This window comes from Danio rerio, chromosome 1 (genome assembly GCF_052040795.2).
Source record: "Danio rerio strain M-AB ecotype USA chromosome 1, GRCz13ab, whole genome shotgun sequence".
In the NCBI taxonomy this organism is placed as follows: domain Eukaryota; kingdom Metazoa; phylum Chordata; class Actinopteri; order Cypriniformes; family Danionidae; genus Danio; species Danio rerio.
Window position 1 is genome coordinate 39,481,322 of NC_141021.1, and position 20,998 is coordinate 39,502,319.

Sequence of the window (20,998 nt, forward strand, 5' to 3'; positions counted from 1 at the left end):
GCCATCTTTCAACAACCATCGATTTTTTTTTTCTTCTTTAAAATCCCAAAGCACGTGTTTGACTAGAAAAAACAAACCTGCTCTCATTTCCTGCAGCAATCCCTTTATAAACTTCTCGGTGCGACACAACAGGGACTAAAGCCATTGACTGGAGAGCAGAGAATTGGAAATTAAAAGCATTAAATCACAATTTGTTGTTTGTGGTGACAGATCCTTCATGGGCCGGTGGTGAGAGGTCATTCAGGCGCTCTGACTGATGTGCTTCATCAACAGCTGCTCTACTAATGGATATTTAGGCTCAGTGTTAGAAACCATCGACGTGACAGGACAGGTTTGTCTGCTCATTTGTCACTGTTTTTGGGACAGATTAAGACTGACATCTTGTGAAGCTAAACAAAAGATTAGTGGTGTAATGGCATATAGATATACTGTATGCTGTTCCAATGTCAACGCTTTACTAAAAGATATAGGTTTGTGCATGCTCATTTTATTTTATTTTATTTTATTTTATTTTATTTTATTTTATTTTATTTTTATTTAAATTGAACTTTAATTTAATTTAATTTTAATTTAATTTAATTTAATTTAATTTAATTTAATTTAATTTAATTTAATTTATTTTATTTTAATTTAATTTAATTTAATTTAATTTAATTTAATTTAATTTAATTTAATTTAATTTAATTTAATTTAATTTAATTTGTTTGTTTGTTTGTTTTTGTTTTTGTTTTTGTTTGTTTGTTTGTTGGTTTATTTGTTTTTGTTTGTTTGTCTATTTGCTTACATTTTAAATTAAATAAATGATTTATTTTCCACAAATCTGGTTTTAAAACAGAATTTTGTAAGGGAGATGTATATTTTTATCAGATTTTATAAATATTGTACACAAGACCTCAGCAAAAGTAAATGTTCCCAATAAAACCTATTAAAATTATTTAAATGCCCTTTTAGACAGACAAACAAACAAATACATAAACAAAAAAATTAATAAATATGCTTTCTTTGTTTAAAGCTTTCATTTTATTGGCAGTGCTTCAGAACTTCAGTTTTTAGGAAATAATAAATTTGTATTAGTTGTTTTTTCTCTCTCTCTCTCTCTCTCTCTCTCTCTCTCTCTTTCTCTCTCTCTAGGTTTAGACTGTGGAGTAAAATCCTGTTTTTTTTTCCCTTATTTTCTACTTCTTAGCACAGTAGTCCAACTGAATTAAAATAGTGCAATTATATTTACATGGGTGTATTGATATTGTAGTATGGTTTGTATGAATTTACTGAGTAAATAGCGTGTTCTGTTGTCTTTGTTGTTTTTAGTCATTGACTCATCTGTTGAAGTATACATGGTTTTAAAGTATAAATATTTCAAAAAATGAAATAAAATGAAATAAAATAAAATTTAAATAATAAAAAATACAATAAATTAAATTAAATTAAATTACGACAGATTTTGATTTATATACTTATATTCTTATATTTTTACAAACATTTTAGACCTCATTTTAGCCGAATATAAAAGAAAAGAAAAAAATTTATTAAATGATATATATATATATGGGGCGAAGCAGTGGCGCAGTAGGTAGTGCTGCCGCCTCACAGCAAGAAGGTCACTGGGTCGCTGGTTCGAACCTCGGCTCAGTTGGCTTTTCTGTGTGGAGTTTGCATGTTCTCCCTGTGTTTGCGTGGGTTTCCTCCGGGTGCTCCGGTTTTCCCCACAGTCCAAAGACATGCGCTACAGGTGAATTGGGTAGGCTAAATTGTCTGTAGTGTATGAGTTTGTGTGTGAATGTGTGTGTGGTTGTTTCCCAGAGATGGGTTGCGGCTGGAAGGGCATCTGCTGTGTAAAAACTTGCTGGATAAGTTGGCGATTCATTCCACTGTGGCGACCCCAGATTAATAAAGGGACTAAGCTGACAAGAAAATGAATGAATATATACATATATATATATATATATATATATATATATATATATATATATATATATATATATATATATATATATATATATATATATATATATATATATATATATAGTTGAAATCCGAATTATTAGTCCCCCCTGAATTATTAGACCGCTTGTTTATTTTTTCCCCAATTTCTGTTTAATGGAGAGAAGATTTTTTTCAACAAATTTTTAAACATAATAGTTTTAATAACTCATCTCTAATAATTGATTTATTTTATCTTTGTCATGATGACAGCACATAATATTTTACTAGATATTTTTCAAAACACTTTAATACAGCTTAAAGTGACATTTGAAGGCTTAACTAGGGTAATATATATATATATATATATATATATATATATATATATATATATATATATATATATATATATATATATATATATGTACATATATATATATATATATATATGTACATATATATATATATATATATATATATATATATATATATATATATATATATATATATATATATATATATATATACATGTGTGTCTTTTTTTTTTTTTTTTTTTTACAATGTTTAGACCTCTGGGAAAGCTTTTTAATGGATGCACAGGGCACAAATAGATTTTCTTGTAGAGGAAGTAATTCCAGTACATGTAATTAGAAGAACTTTTTAGTAGTCATGTTGATGTAATTACAAATTAAACTGAAACTGATTTATTTTTGTGCAATATTCTCTCGTAGCAAACTAACAAACAGTAGGAGGGGTGCAGTAACAAATATTGACATCAACAAAGAAAGACCGCCAATCCAAAACCATGAGCAAATGATCAGATTAATTTTCACCTAAAGAATAACAATGTGCTAGCAAAATAAGCATTGTGAAATTCGATTTTACTCACACTTTGAAAATAACTGGCATCTAATATTCTTATTCATACCTTTATAGACTGTAAAAACTGCTGGGTTACACACAAATACCTTAATGTCTTTCAGGTCAAGTTAACTTAATGGATTTTACAATTTTAAGTTGACTAAATGAAAAATAAATAAAAATAAGCATTGTGCTGTTTAAACTCATTTTAAATATCGTCACCTTAGAATTATAAGGTTCTATCTGACATTTTTGTTAAAATTGAGCTGTTGCCATATTCTTATTTAATGACAACTTATTAACATCATGGGATGTTTTTTTAAGTTGTTTACATTTTAAGACTTTTTATTTCAAAAACAAAAACAAACAAATGTTACACACATACTGTTTGCAATGAAATGCAAAAACTTTGAAGCTCAATATCTCAAAATCATTCAGAACGCAGATAGAACCTTATAATTCCAAGGTGAAGCAATGTTGTTACAACCAACAGCAAAATAAATAATAATAATTTGAGTGTAAGGCACTCATTGCATTTCAAAAAACCATAAAGTTTTAATTGGAGTCCTTTCAAGACTTTTAAACTTTTATGACTTATAGTTATACAGTAATCAATGTCAATGAAGTTAACAGTTTTTTTCTTCACCTGGTAAAGGGTTAATCCTGACAACTTTTTAATCCTACCAGTACTATTAAATTAATTTATGTAGATAAAGGAAGCTGAGAGTTTTACTAATGACAAACTGTGAGATTATTAATTTGTTGCTGAGAAACTGTGAAACGTTTAGTAGATTTTTGATTTTGAAGCAAGTTTATATGCTACTGAATGTTTCTTTTTGAATCAAGAGTCGATTCTAATGGATAGAATAGATTCCATCAAGCGGAACCGACTCCCTAAACACTTTTTCACTTGATAAAAACTCATTATTAATTTGACTTCCAAAATAATAATCAGAAGTCCAACACTTTTACATTTTGGATGACTTATTGAAATAAATCGATTTAAAAAAACTATTGAATTACATAAGTTAAATATTTATCTATTACTTATTATATGTAATTTCAAATAATGTTGTTACTCCAGGCATTATTTTTTTCACTATTACCAATAATAATAATAATATTAGAATAATATTAGAGGGATTTCTGAAGGATCGTGTGACTACTACAACTCTAAAGACTGTAATGAAGCTAAAATTCATTCAATCATAGTAATAAATTTTAACTACTTTTGAACAGTTATTTTAGAGTGCAATAACATTTCACAATTTTACAATTTGTACTGTATTTTTGATTAAATAGATGTAGCCCTGGTGATGCTAACCTTTTTACTTGTAATAAATAATATACCATCACAAAATAACAACTAAAGAGTTCAGATGCAAAAGCCTCTAAATGCCATCATAAAACTTCTATTCTTCCCTTTCAGCTATTTCACTGTTATGGTGATGAATAAAGTAAATTGTATATAGAATAAGCACATTGCAAAACATCTGAAATATGCTTGTAGATTTGCATATTTTATTCTGAGTCAGATGTGTCAGTAAATTTTATTTATTTTATTAGTGTTTTTTTTTTAATCTTGTTTTGTGACCACGCAACCAAAGTGGCTAAAAAAAAATGTGAAAACACAATGTTTATTCATGTGTTGACAATTCTGCTCAGTGCCAGATATGAGTTAACAAAAATTGTATTTATTTACTTTAGGTATTTTATTAATTTATTTTAATTTTGTTTCAGCATAAACACAGTAAAAACAGCTCAGAAGAACACTTAGAACAGATGTGAAACAATCAAATCTCATGTGGATTTTTTTGTGTTTACACTTGTACACTAAATTCCAATCTGTGTCAGTTTTTTTTTTTTTTTCTGTGTAAACAGCCTTCATAGCACACAAAGTACAGCCTTCACCATAATCTGTTCTTCTAAGAGCTCAAATGAAGAATTATATCCCACCAGCACAAACCCCCTTAATTTGAACCTCTTATTAGCTTTAATTCCATTTAAAATGAACTCACAACCTGACTGAGAAGAAGGCAATTAACACGTGCTGGCCCAGTGAATGGCAGAATGGGAGATGTGCTGTTTTAGCTGATGTACTCATTCGCTCCCAGCGGTGTAGACTGTTTGTGCCGTCCGCACGTCCCAGGTGGGCACCCGAGAGGCGTGCTCTTGGCACAGCGCCAGATCGCCCGTTATCTGTTTAAACAATTAAGCAGCTATTTCAGGAACAAGGAACCACCATCCACCCACCAATTGACTCTACGGTGGCTCATGGGAGACCATGGCAACAGCCTGTTTTAGTCTTAAACAACAATAATAACAGCAATAATGCGCTGTTTGAACTGCTAAAGCTGTTAGTCTAAAGGTCAGTTTGCAGGTGTTATTTTTGTAGTTTTTTTTTTGTTGGTGTGTGTTGTACACACTGTTGATGGCCAATGAACGGGCAGGCAGACAGACAGAGACATATGTAAATTGAGAGACAGACAGATAAATATATAGATAGACAAACAGACAGACAGACAGTCAGAGAGAAAACAAGATAGACAGACAGACAAACAGATAAATAGACAGACAAACTGATAAATAGATGCAGACAGACAAAGATACACAGACAGACAGATAAATAGACAGACGGACAGATAGACATAGACAGACAGATAAATATATATACAGACAGACAGAGAGATAACTAGACAGACAGACAGACAGACAGAGACATATGTAAATTGAGAGACAGACAGATAAATATATAGATAGACAAACAAACAGACAGACAGTCAGAGAGAAAACTAGATAGACAGACAGACAAACAGATAAATAGACAGACAAACTGATTAATAGATGCAGACAGACAAAGATACACAGACAGACAGACAGAAAGATAAATAGACAGACGAACAGATAGACATAGAGAGACAGATAAACAAACAGACAGACAGTCAGAGAGAAAACAAGATAGACAGACAGACAAACAGATAAATAGACAGACAAACTGATAAATAGATGCAGACAGACAAAGATACACAGACAGACAGATAAATAGACAGACGGACAGATAGACATAGACAGACCGATAAATATATATACAGACAGACAGAGAGATAACTAGACAGACAGACAGACAGACAGACAGAGACATATGTAAATTGAGAAACAGACAGATAAATATATAGATAGACAAACAAACAGACAGACAGTCAGAGAGAAAACTAGATAGACAGACAGACAGACAGATAAATAGACAGACAAACTGATAAATAGATGCAGACAGACAAAGATACAAAGACAGACAGACAGACAGATAAATAGACAGACGGACAGATAGACATAGACAGGCAGATAAGTAAACAGACAGACAGATAAATATATACAGACAGACAGACAGACAGAGATAACTAGACAGACAGACAGACAGACAGAGACATATGTAAATTGAGAGACAGACAGATAAATATATAGATAGACAAACAAACAGACAGACAGTCAGAGAGAAAACTAGATAGACAGACAGACAAACAGATAAATAGACAGACAAACTGATTAATAGATGCAGACAGACAAAGATACACAGACAGACAGACAGACAGATAAATAGACAGACGAACAGATAGACATAGAGAGACAGATAAACAGACAGACAGATAAATATATACAGACAGACAGAGAGATAACTAGACAGACAGACAGACAGACAGACAGACAGACAGACAGACAGACAGAGACATATGTAAATTGATAGACAGACAGATAAATATATAGATAGACAAACAAACAGACAGACAGTCAGAGAGAAAACTAGATAGACAGACAGACAGACAGACAAACAGATAAATAGACAGACAAACTGATTAATAGATGCAGACAGACAAAGATACACAGACAGACAGACAGACAGATAAATAGACAGATGGACAGATAGACATAGACAGGCAGATAAGTAAACAGACAGACAGATAAATATATACAGACAGACAGAGAGAGATAACTAGACAGACAGACAGACAGAGACATATGTAAATTGAGAGACAGACAGATAAATATATAGATAGACAAACAAACAGACAGACAGTCAGAGAGAAAACTAGATAGACAGACAGACAGACAGACAGACAAACAGATAAATAGACAGACAAACTGATTAATAGATGCAGACAGACAAAGATACACAGACAGACAGATAAATAGACAGACGGACAGATAGACATAGACAGACAGATAAGTAAACAGACAGACAGATAAATATATACAGACAGACAGACAGATAAGTAAACAGACAGACAGATAAAAAGAGACATATATAAATTGAGAGACAGACAGATAAATATAGATAGACAAACAAACAGACAGACAGTCAGAGAGAAAACTAGATAGACAGACAGACTGACAAACAGATAAATAGACAGACAAACTGATAAATAGATGCAGACAGACAAAGATACACAGACAGACAGACAGATAAATAGACAGACGGACAGATAGACATAGACAGACAGATAAACAGACAGACAGATAAATATATACAGACAGACAGACAGACAGAGAGATAACTAGACAGACAGACAGACAGACAGAGACATGTGTAAATTGAGAGACAGACAGATACATATATAGATAGACAAACAAACAGACAGACAGTCAGAGAGAAAACAAGATAGACAGACAGACAGACAGACAAACAGATAAATAGACAGACAAATTGATAAATAGATGCAGACAGACAAAGATACACAGACAGACAGATAAATAGACAGACAGACAGATAGACATAGACAGACAGATAAGTAAACAGACAGACAGATAAATATATACAGACAGACAGACAGATAAATAGAGACATATGTAAATTGAGAGACAGACAGATAAATATAGATAGACAAACAAACAGACAGACAGTCAGAGAGAAAACAAGATAGACAGACTGACAAACAGATAAATAGACAGACAAACTGATAAATAGATGCAGACAGACAAAGATACACAGACAGACAGACAGATAAATAGACAGACGGACAGATAGACATAGACAGATAAGTAAACAGACAGACATATAAATATATACAGACAGACAGACAGAGAGAAAACTAGACAGACAGACAGACAGACAGATAGACAGAGACATATGTAAATTGAGAGACAGACAGATAAATATATAGATAGACAAACAAACAGACAGACAGTCAGAGAGAAAACTAGATAGACAGACAGACAGACAGACAAACAGATAAATAGACAGACAAACTGATTAATAGATGCAGACAGACAAAGATACACAGACAGACAGATAAATAGACAGACGGACAGATAGACATAGACAGACAGATAAGTAAACAGACAGACAGATAAATATATACAGACAGACAGACAGAGATAACCAGACAGACAGACAGACAGACAGATGGAAAGATGACTAGACAGACAGTCAAATGAATAAATAGACACAGACAGACAGACAGACAGACACAGTTAAATATACAGGAAGACAGACAGACAGACTGGCAAAGAGACAGACATTCAGATAAATAGATGCAGACAGACACAGATAGACAGACAAAGGTACACAGATAGACTAGAAAGATTAATAGACTGACAAACAGACATACAGACATATAATTATACCGAGAGACAGACTGATAAACAGACAGACAGACAGATCTATATTGAAACATTTTGTTTTTATTAGCACAAAAGTCTTTGTGTGTTACCAGCTTACTGAGTGTTACCAGCTGCCTGGAATTTTTAACACAACTTTGTAATACTTATAAGAAGCCACTGTGCAGTAATAATTTTCTGTCTTTTTTAGTCAAATGGCAACAAGAGGTGATGTAAGTCTTCAATGCTATCAATCTATCAATACTATCCACATCCCCCCATATGCATTATAGTGGCTTAAAAATAAATAAGAGTATAACGCTTTGTAACAGTTTATGGCTCTTTCTGCTTTATTTGTTGCTTTTTTATGTAGACAGACTTGTAGTGACATATTAATGTTTTAAAAATAAATTAAATGAGTATTTTATGAAGCCTATTATTTAAAGTTATTAATATTATTATGAAGTAAAAAAAATCACTCAAATAAATTTTAGTAAATGCAATCATAAATGATAGAAAACACATTACAAGTCTTATTTAAAAAAAAAATAATGTAGGATAAATTCGTTGAGCATTCTCGATTACTTGCTTAATTTTATTAATAAGGGTTAGTTTTAAGCTGACTAACCCAAATTGGTCTTCATGAATCTCATGACATCACCATAAAACAGCCAATCACATGACTTCAATCAGCACAATTCACAGCCGAATAGTAAAAACCTGAAACACACAAAGAATTCAAACACATGTACACAGCAAAATAAAAAGAGCTCTCTGCGCTCGATATAAATGTTCTCTGTCAACTGGCTTTGATCCAGGCTTTGTGATTACCTCTGGAGTTCATGTACCTCAAAGTGTTGACACACCTTGTGAGAGAGCCTGTGTTGTTCCCTTTTAACCAGAAGGTTGATACAAAATATGAATTAAATTATATTTAGAAATACTGTTGCACACACACACATTTGTTATTTTTTTAATTATGGGGAGATTACATACATTTCTTTTGTTTTTATACTTTGAAAACTGTATTTTCTATTGCCCTAAGCCCACCCTACCTCTAAACCCAACCATCCCAGTAAACTGTACAGTTTTACTTTCGGAAAAAAATAAATAAATAAATAAAGAAAAAACATTAATATGTCTTCATATCTTACCACCTTATGGTAATACCTGTCATATCCATGTCATCATACAGGTTTGTGTCCTGATATGTCACAAAAACACATACACACACTCACATACATGCATCTATAAAATATAATTAAACTACTAAATATAAAATAATAATGTTCAGTTTCTCTGTGTACTGTCTTTTTAGGTACATGTTTGAGCAAAGTTTCCTTCAGAAAATGGCATTTGGTAGAACATTTTTTTTTTTAAATGATTGTGATTGGAAATCTGGCATTTGTTGATTTTGAGCAGTTGTTATGCTCAATGTTTATTTTTTTAAAATGTAGAAGAAATGTCCTAATTTTTTCTGATTGCAGAAAAACAGATATTTTATTCTAACATACAGTAACTGGGGGATGGATGTGTGTGTTGTGTTCATATATGCCATATTTGAATAATTATGCTGCAGTTTTTAGTAAGTTGTATATTATAATTCTTTTTATTTTTATTTTTATTTTTTAGAAAATTTAGTGTATTCAACTATTTTTTATTGCTTTTTTATGCTAAGGTTTTTCATTTCTATTTGTTTTACATTATAATTGATTTTATGTCATTTATTTCAATAAAATAATTTATTTAATTGTTTTATTTATTAATAAAGACATTATTAGACTTCCGGTATTTGGTAAGCTTTTTCAAAATACGAATACATGACAGGGCGAGGCAGTGGCGCAGTAGGTTGCGCTGTCGCCTCACAGCAAGAAGGTCGCTGGGTCGCTGGTTCAAACCTCAGCTCAGTTGGCATTTCTTTGTGGAGTTTGCATGTTCTCCCTGCCTTCGCATGGGTTTCCTCCGGGTGCTCTGGTTTCCCATACAGTCCAAAGACATGCGGTACAGCTGAATTCGGTAGGCTAAATTGTCCGTAGTGTATGAGTGTGTGTGTGAATGTGTGTGTGGATGATTCCCAGAGATGGGTTGTGGCTGGAAGGGCATCTGCTGTGTAAAAACTTGCTGGATAAGTTGGCGGTTCATTCCGCTGTGGCGACCCCAGATTAATAAAGGGACTAAGCCGACAAGAAAATGAATGAATGAATGAATGAATGAATGAATACATGACAAAAATACAGTTAGGTCCAGAAATATTAGGACGTTGACACAAATCATAACATTTTTGGCTCCCTACACCAACACAATGGATTTAAACTGAAGACAGTAGTAGAGGTCTGGCAGAGCACCACAAGGGATGAAACCCAGCGGCTGGTGATGTCTTTATGTTCCAGACATCAGGCTGTAATTGACTGCAAAGGATTTGCAACCAAGAATTAAAAGTGAAAGTTTGATTTATGAATATTATTCTGTCCCATTACTTTTGGACCCTTAACAAGTGGGAAGCACATCTTGTTCGTTTCATTTCAAATCCACTGTGAGACAAATGTGTTGATGTCCACTGTAGATGCGTTGCTTGATTAGTGATACATCTCTGTTTACCCGTTGCTACATAATTCTTTAAATGTCACAGTTTTAATTTGAAAATAATGTAATGAATTTATTTAATTTCACCCACATTATTCCAATAAAAAAAATTTAGCTAAACCTACAGTAAATGTTGGGATTTACTTCCAACTATATTATAAACAAGAACAGAAAAAGCTAAATTAAATGGTATTTTGACTGCATGTATCTTGATTGCTCTGAAATGTTTTACTTTAAAAATGCCTGTTAGCAGATGAGGAGTGCATTATGTGTGTTGCAGACACAGCGACAGATGCAAGAGTATAGCAGGAAGCAGCAAGGTTAATAAGACTGTGAAACTGTATAATAGGCTTAAAGAGGCGTGGGAGGGTTTCTTCTTGTTTTTACTATTTTGGTAAATGTCTTATAAAATGACTATTTACTGACAAGGAGGATGAAGTATGAGGATGCAGCACCGCAGGATGCTGTTATTTTTATTAATTTATTATTTTTGTTGCTGCACAGAGCAATATTAACCAATCTCAATTTAAATGTGACATGAAACATTGGCTCTTTGTGTGTTTAAATGCTAATCAAAAAATATGAAAAAGAACAACCTAGTAACTTTGTTTTGGTAAGCCTTTCTCTGCAAGCACGTAAAACTTGTAGAGTTCAGATTTCACGTCCCTAATGACATAGGAAGGGGTTCTTATTATGAATTACCACTGCGTTTTCACTTTAAATTTCGTCCAAACTTGCATTTTTGCTGCGTTTTAGGAAAATTATCTGTATCCACACTATAAAGACTAAAACACCATATGACCATTCACATTCATTAGGCATGTGCATATTTTTGCTGGCATTCACACTCTTGCTGGTCTTTGTTTAATGCACTCAAAAAAGAGAGAAATTTTGCTGTTTGTTTAAACCTGAATTATGTTCCAACAAAAACATATACAATTGTTGGTATAATCTTAAATCTTATTTTCAAAATCACAAACATTAACATTACAATATTTTTACTTTAATTTTCAGGTTTTTGCTGTATAGATTGCACCCTGTTTATAACAAACTTTATCTTCATCTTTCTCTTCATCTTTCTCATCACTCTACATGTCCACATCTGAGAGATTTCCATCTGCTATGCATTCAAGAACTTCAGGATATGTATATTTTGCATATAAAATGGTTTCAGCAATGAATTACTACATCGATATATATATATATATATATATATATATATATATATATATATATATATATATATATATATATATATATATTTATTTTTTTTTTTTTTTATTTTATTTTTTTTACATTGTGTTGGATTGTCAATGCAACCCTCTTCTCCCACTCTTCACACACTGATAGAAACACTGCAGGAGAAATGCCAGCACAGGCTTCCAGTATATTAGTTTCAGGTGCTGCACATCTTGTATCTTTACAATTGCTTTCAGATGACCCCAAGATAAAACTCTAAGGGGGTCAGATCGGGAGACCTTGGGGGCCATTCAACTGGTCCACGATGACCAATCCACTTTTTTAGAAAACTTTTTATCTAAAAAATGCTCTGACCTGACACCCATAATGTGGTGGTGCACCATTTTACTGGAAAAACTGGGAATGAGCCAGCTTCAGTGCGTAAAAACATCATCTTGTAGGGAAATGCATCATCATGTAGCAATTTCAAATATCCAGTGGCCTTGATGTTTCCATGGATGAAGAATGGCCCCACTATCTTTGTTGTCTATGGTGTGAAGATTTAAGATGTACAGCACTTGAAACTATGGATACTGGAAGCCTGTGCTGGCATTTCTCCTGTGGTGTTGCTATCAGTGTGTGAAGAGTGGGAGAAGAGGGTTGCACTGACAATCCAACACAATGGGCAGCACATTAAACACATTTTATAAGTGGTCAGAAACTTCTAAATAACTCATGAAAGAATAAATGTATGTTAAAACCAACCCCACCATCGTTTTTTTTCTTGTGAAATTCCCAAAAAGCTTTTGTCAAACTTGTGTATTGAAAAAACAAAAGTTGGATCCAAGATGGCCGACTTCAAAATAGCCACCATGGTCACCACCTATCTTGAAAAGTTTGCCCCCTCACATATACTAATGTGCCACAAACTGGACGCTAATATCACCAACCATTCCCATTTTATTAAGATGTATTCATATAAATGGCCCACTCTGTATACACACACACTGTCTCGTCTACTCCGAATTAGTCTATAGTGTGTAAGGACTCCACCCTCTTTCACAAAGCAGCAGCTCATTTGCATTTAAAGGGCACCTATGATGAAAATCATCTTTTTTAAGCTGTTTGGACAGAACTGCGTGTAGGTATTTTGTCAACTGTCAAATTGGAGTGATATACACACAAGTCTCTTTTTTAAATTTGCTAACATAAAAATAGGACCCAAATCCCAGTGATTTTGAGGCCCACCTCAACGTGACAGGAGTGTAGTTTTCCCTGCCCACTTAATCGATTGACATGTTTCTATTATAACATGTATACACTTTCACAGAACATTTTGTTTGAAAAAACTGAGATTAAAGCATATGTTACAAGACTCCATGATCTGCTGCACTGCAATAATTAATTTTATAAGTTTAAAACATTTTTGAAACAAGGCATGCTTGTAGTAAAGAGAGTAAAATCGATATGTAATACCTAACCGCTATAATAACCATAGCCGCATGGTAAATGCTAATATGTGTGTGAGTGTGTGTGTTTACTGCAAAAAGGCATTTGTGTGAGACTCGTCATTTAAGAAAAGCTTGAATAGACTCCACTGCAAATAAATCAAATAAACCTACTTGGTATTTTTGACTCGTGACTTTATAACAGCTTCATCCGTGTCTGTTTCTTTCACTGATGGCTGTTTATCCGACATAATGCAGAAAAAGCAGACTCACACGTCAGAGCGATGGGTGGGGAGCAGTGTTGCCAGATGTAGCTGACTTTTTCCAGCCCAAAAGCTGCCCAAAAAAACGCCCAAAATATTAAATTAATGTTTTATTTAGTTTATTTAAATCATAAATAAACCTAGTTACTTTAATTGTCATATATTTTTTTGACCATACAGCAACCAACAGTCACAAAACCACAATAGTAAAATTACAACATAACTGGATCACAACACTACACTTATTGTTCTGTAGATTACACATCTTTTTGCCTATATATTGTGCATTTATTTGTTTAAAAATTTAAATAGTTTATAAACTGTTAGCATAAAACATCCTGTTAAATTAAAATAAAGTATTTTAGATGTTAGTTTTAGTCTGTTAGTTTTAAGGACATCAATTAGCTCCATTGTGTGTCCAGTAAATCTGGTGAGCCTAAAAATAGTTTATTTGGCTACTCATGAAATGATGACTTGTTTGGCAGGGTATGGATTCAGGTAAATACATAATGGCATAAATGCATTTGACGTTTTACACAATGGGGTGCTGGTTGTCAATCAGACAACGCTTCTATGTTTGTTCTTGATGTCAATTGCATAAAAAAAGGATTGATAAAAGGTTTAATATAAACCGATATGATAAGGAGCTGTGTGAAGTGCGAATGGGAGTCAGATTTGTCTAGGGAGTTAGACTTTGATACAACTTTCCTACACCTGCTTGCAGCAGGCTAACACATATTGCACTATGCATTGATCACTACTAACTGAATGGAGTAGGAGCACAGAGTTACTTTTTGTTACAAAAAAACACAAAAAAATTGCAAATAAAGTGTATGTTTCAAAACCACCCAAATTTTGTCAACCCGCCTAAGCCATTTTTTGCCCACACAATCAAATTCAAAACCGCCTAATCTGGCAACACTGTTGGTGAGAAGCAGCTCATTTGGATTTAAAGCCACAGGCTACAAAAACAGCTACATTGTGATCAGACACCAAAATGGGCAGATTCTACATCATACAAATGAACTATATAAATGATCTGATGGGTATTTTGAGCTGAAACTTTACAGACATATTCCAGTCTTATCTTACATCTTGTAAAATGGGTAAAATAGGTGCCCACACTTAAATAGGGCCAAATCTGACCATTTCACATCTTTTGTAATACAGTCAGAGGATGTTCCCTGTAAGATCTTGATTTGATTGATATGGAGTAATGAAACAAAAGAATCATCTAGGCGTCAGTAACAACTAAGTATTACTTCTAAATGTAGAATTATATTAATAAAAAAAAAAAAAAAAATGCCTCGACGCTCCTATTCCCAATGGGCAAAAATGCCAAAATCTTCTTTTAACAGACGACTTTAAATGAGTCAATCATCATCTTTCATTCATGCCTCACTGGATCACAAAATCTGTTGGATTGTTTCAGAGCTGCACTAAAACAATGGTCACGGTCAATTAATGTTGATATGTGAGTGATTGTTTTATTGTAGATTTGTTCACATCAGACAGATTTTCACAGACTGCGCTATATGCAGCTGACATCTGTTCTTGCACCCGCTGTTCATAAATCAATTTACTATTGACTTACTGTATGTGTACCGCTCCTTAAGAAAGATAAATCCTTACTGCAGATTGTAATGATCTTGTACAGTACATACAGCATGTCATGTTGTGTCTGTGTATCTCTCTGTGCTGTGTGTTTCATGTTTAATCACATAACTTTAGGGCAATGAATATTTCTTTGGGATAGTAAATAATTTAGAGGGAGAGGGAGCAGTTGGGATGGTGAAGGGATGCTTAAACATTGTCATGGGACAGAAATGAGCCAGCTGTATATATGCCATTGCTTGGCATCCTGCTAATTATGTTGACTATCTAAATGTTTACATCTGGTGATAATTGGTGGATTGTAAATGACTGGTTATGTAAACATGCTCCTCCCGCTGCTTGTGTTCTTGTAAGTAATTTTTTGTGTGTGTCTGTGAGTGATCAATGTTAATGTTACTAAAACTATTATTAACTATAATTATTATTGTATATTTTCTTTTCGACTTAGTCCCTTTATTATTCAGGGGTCGCCACAGCGTAATGAACCGCCAACTTATCCAGCATATGTTTTACGCAGTGAATGCCCTTCCATCTGCAACCCATTCTTTCATACACACTCATTCACACACATACACTATGGACAATTTAGCCTACCCAATTCACCTATACCACGTCTTTGGACCGTGGGGGAAACTGGAGCACCCGGAGGAAACCCACAGCAACACGGGAAGAACATGCAAACTCCATACAGAAATGCCAACTGACCCAGCCGACACTCGAACCAGCGACCTTCTTCCACTTCGCCACCGTACAGCCTGTATTAGTTATTATAATAATTGAAAAAAGAAACATGTTTCCTTTAGTTTTCAATGGAACATTTCTTTTTTGCTGTTGCTGTTTATTTGTTAAAGCACAACAATCGCTGATTAATAGCTGGAAACAACACATAACAATAATAAATTAACTAAAAGACAAAGTAAAAAAAACAACAAATGATATTTGGAAGCATTAAAATTCACTAAAAATAACAAAAACAAACAATCTGAATTAAAACATCATAAAAATCATTGGTTTTAAATTTTATATCCTGAAAAGAAAGTAGGTGATCAAGATTTTTTTTAATTTTAAATAGTTTCAAATTATTATTATTATCATTAGTAGTAGTAGTAGTAGTAGTAGTATTTAGGCCTGGACTGGGACAAAAAATTGGCCCTGGCATTTTGGGCCAGAGCGGCCAACTACATAGAATCAAAATGACATCTGTGCACGCCCTTGAATATGTTTGCCATCTTCTATTCTGTAAAAGCATAAAAGCCATATATAGGAAATAATGAGAAGTGACAAATAAAAACTTTTAATATTTTATTATTATTATTTTTAAATTTTATTTATTATTATAATAAAATTGGGCAACACGGAGGTGCAGTGGTAGCGCTGTTGACTAAAAACAAAACCGCCAGCTGATACACACAGTTAATGTTGATCAACAAAATAAAGTTAAATAACAAAAGCGATGTATCAGGGACCCTTAAAAATTTAAATGTTTAACTCAACAGTGAAACATCAAAACATAGCCTAAAGATTTTATATAGTCAACCAAAGGAACTTTTAAACTATTAAAAAATTCAACAAATATTTGTTTGGGGCTGAACTACAAAACCAAATGAAAAACAATTTCAGTATTAGTTTTGCCTAAGTTGCACACTAGTTGATCATGTATACATATCATTATAACTATATTTTATTAACATTATTCTAACTATAAGCCTACATGCTGACAATCACAAACAAACAAAAATAATATCACAGGTGATTGCCTTCTGAGTGCACCTGAAAAGACATGAATGACACTCTTCATAGAGCATGAGAAGCAAACATTTCTAATTCAAAGGATCTGTATCATGTGTAAAATAAAGACTTGCAGGTTAAGGAAACAGCATGGGAGGAAGTTGCCGTGGGACTTTAAAAAAAAAAGCAAAAATAAAAAGTGTATTTATATATAGATAGATAGGTAACTAGATAGAATAGACAGAAACAGAGACAGATTGATGTGCAACAGCCGCCAATCCACTGCGTTCTGCAGACACAGCCCATGTGAAAGACAAACGACTAGTAGTAGTAGTTTTATTATTTTTTAAATGATGTACTAATTGAAAAAATAATAATAATCACCATCATGATCATAGTCGTTGGTTAAACTGGTGAACATAATAAATAAGTCATTTAAAAATATAAATTATTCAATATTTTATGTATTCACTTGGTAACCAATAGCTCTGTTAATGCTGTTTTATTATCATTTTAAACGAAGTATTATAAGCACTCAGGGCGTCTGAATAAATATTTAATATTACAAAATCTGCCCTATTTTAGTTCTTTTAGTAAAAAAAGAATCATGGCTATATAAGGAATTACAATTAAAATAGTTGCCTATCTATAAATAGCTCTGCTTGCTCCTAGTTGTTCCTACTATTTACAGTAAATGCAGTAAAATGCATAAGGGCCTGCCCATTTATCCATCTATCCATCCGTCCATCAATCCGTCCTGTTCTGCATCTGCTCTTTAACACCACCTTATTGTTCCTGAAATGTAGGTCAGTGTGTTGTATAGTGGAGCCGTCCAGTGGAGGTGACTGACCTTGCTCTGTCCAGCACCTGAGCTAAATGACAGGATTAGGAGCCTCACAGGAAGAAGGATTAATAAGCGTGTTGTTGTGGAAGGATGCCTGGACAATGTGTACACACAGCATCACATGACATGCGGAAGCAGCTTAAAGCTGTCGAGGCTCTGCTGAACCCAGTTAAAGGTCGGTCAACAGGAAATGTTCATCTACACTGCACAGCTTTCGCCTAGTGATGGGCAGAGAAATTAGAGGACAACTGTTTTTACAATATTGTGTAAAACAATGACTAAGAGAGTAAAGCCACGGTCTTTAAGGTGAAATTCTGCAGGCAAAATGTCTTTTGTCTTACTTTATCAATTTATATATGTAGATTGAGTCTATGTACTGTAGATAGCTTTTTCTTCTGCACTGAACAACAAATCATAAATTAGCTCTTACATACTCCAAACTTCACAATTGTATTCACATCTAATCATAAAGTTTTCACTGAGGTATTTATTCATACATTTTTGCTTAATGAATATTTTATTATATAAAAAAAGATGTTTATCTGAGCAAGATTTTTTTTTGTTTTATTATGACTTGAACAAAAGCAGTTTTTAATTTTTTTAAACCATTTTAAAGTCAAAATTATTAGCCCCCTTAAGCAATATTTTTTTTTCGACTGTCCACAGAACAACCCGCTGTTATATAATGCCCTGCCTTATTACCCTAACTTGCCTAAGTAATCTAGTTAAGCTTCTAAATGGAACTTTAAGCTGAATAAATAGTGTCTTGAAAAATAAGTGGTAAAATATTTTATATGCGTATATTAGTGGTGTAACAGATCACAAGTCTCACAGTTCGGATCACTCTATGGTTTTTGAGTCACTGATCGGACCATTTTTCCGATCAGCAAAAAAAGGAGGAGACAAATGTTATTTGCTTTCCATTTTTACAAAAAAAAATTACTTCAAAAACCATTGGTTTTAACAAACAGAACTTAAAAATACATAACATAAAAATAAAAATCAAGAAATAACCAGCTGAAAAAAGGAAAATATTAAATACAAAAAAAATAATCTTTGCTACTGTTGCTGATAATGCTAAACATAGAAATCTAACAATCTTTTATGTCCTATTTATTTTCAAATAATGATTTAACAATTCACACATAAAACTTCATGTTTTATTACAGGTGTATCAATTTTGAAAACCTATTCAATCACATAATTTTGATGGTTGTTTGCCGTCACCCATTGGTTAATTGCTACAACATTTACTAGCGTCAAGTTCCATTAAACCATGATTTTAATCTTTACCAGGAACATCAGTGTTTACAGCTGAACTATAAACCGTTATCCCAATACCTCTGTGTTATTTACTTGCTTGTAACTAACTGAACAAGTGTAAAAACGCAGAGTATAATGCAGCACTTTGAAGGATTAATAAACATATGGCTATCATTATCATTTATCATTCATGTCGCGCCAGTTTGAAATGAGATCACAATCTTTTATTGGTTATTTTTGCAGCTTTACACTGAGTGCATTAATCTAAACAAACAGTGACAGAAAACACTACCTAAGACACTAAAACCCAGTCCCAATTTTACCCCTTAGCCCTTAGGGCTAAGGGGAAGGAATAGATATCCCTTTAAACAGAATTTTTTCAGAACCACACTCGAAACCTACGAGTTAGAAAATTTACCTGAATCCACCATCCACAGCAGCAGTATTGCTGCACCCAGAAGTAAGAGATCCACAAATTAGTAATTTTTTGTCATTATTACAAATTTTTACAACAAACAAGCACATGGATTAATGCATTCATAACCACGTTCCTGTTTTACCGTCATGCTAAAATAAAAAAAACACTCAAATAAAAACTGCTAAGTTTCGCTATCTATAATATATAATAATAACTCCTGTATAGGAGTCTCACAACACTTTTTCACTCGATGACCCTCGAATACCCTGTCAGAAAAGTCTAGTGGCTGGGAATGACCTTTGTACAGTGTCTGCTATAATGTTAATGTTGTTTTTTGTGTGTTTACATAGATAAGTATAGGCACGGTGTACAGTGTTTACAATCTTATTGGCACATTATCATTATGATAACTTAATATATGCCTTCAGTGATTTCCTACAGATAAACACCAAAAAATAACACAACTGGAATCACTACAGCAGTCTCGATCGTGTGATCTCATATGAAGTAAGGGATCGCGATGACATAGGATGACGTGTGTGTGTGTGTGTGTGTGTGTGTGTGTGTGTGTGTGTGTGTGTGTGTGTGTGTGTGTGTGTGTGTGTGTGTGTGTGTGTGTGTGTGTGTGTACGTGAGTGTGTGTACGTGTGTGTGTGTACGTGTGTGTGTGTACGTGTGTGTGTGTGTGTGTGTGTGTGTGTGTGTGTGTGTGTGTGTGTACGTACGTGTGTGTACGTACGTGTGTGTGTGTACGTGTACGTGTGTGTGTGTGTGTGTGTACTTTTCTAAAAATACTCTATAAATAACATTTACTTTGTGTCAAGAAAATGTAAACAAAATTTGAAACTGACTTAATCCTTTGTACAAGAAATGTATGCAAATTAGTGCATATTTAAGGAAACAATGCAACGTTTACATACTCAATGTTATATTTTAGCTAACTTTAAATACAGTTTTGTTTTTCAATATTTAGTTTATTCAGTCAACAAGAGAAGTATGAGATAGTTATTAGTTTATTTTGACCATATTGTCCTGCAGTGTCTCACCTTAACATGAAGCACTCATAGCGGTTCAGTGTAGGAAGTAAGCAGATGGGTGTTTGGGTATTAAAGGGTTATTCTGGTTTGTTTGGTGCTGTTTTAGGCAACACTCCAGATAATTCTGACCTTTGGCAGGATTTTTTCCCCCTCATGACATTGCCTATAGAAAGATTAGGCAAGCGGCCACAAAGGATTGGACACTTTTGGTCTGCCATTAAAAAGAGAAATGATTGGCTAAAGAAGAC

At 33.4% G+C, this 20,998-nt stretch overlaps 1 long non-coding RNA gene across 2 annotated transcripts in view; it reads left to right on the plus strand.

Moving 5' to 3' along the window:
* The window catches only part of LOC147837427 (uncharacterized), a 76,953-nt gene extending 58,376 nt beyond the window's left edge, over positions 1-18,577 (plus strand). Inside the window, exons 2-3 of one of the 2 annotated variants that reach the window (XR_015476726.1) lie at positions 211-331; positions 17,995-18,577. This is a non-coding gene — a long non-coding RNA (uncharacterized LOC147837427). The remainder of the gene's footprint in view (positions 1-210; positions 332-17,994) is intronic. The other variant, XR_015476725.1, reaches the window with a different exon arrangement.
* The last annotated feature ends 2,421 nt before the right edge of the window (positions 18,578-20,998 follow it).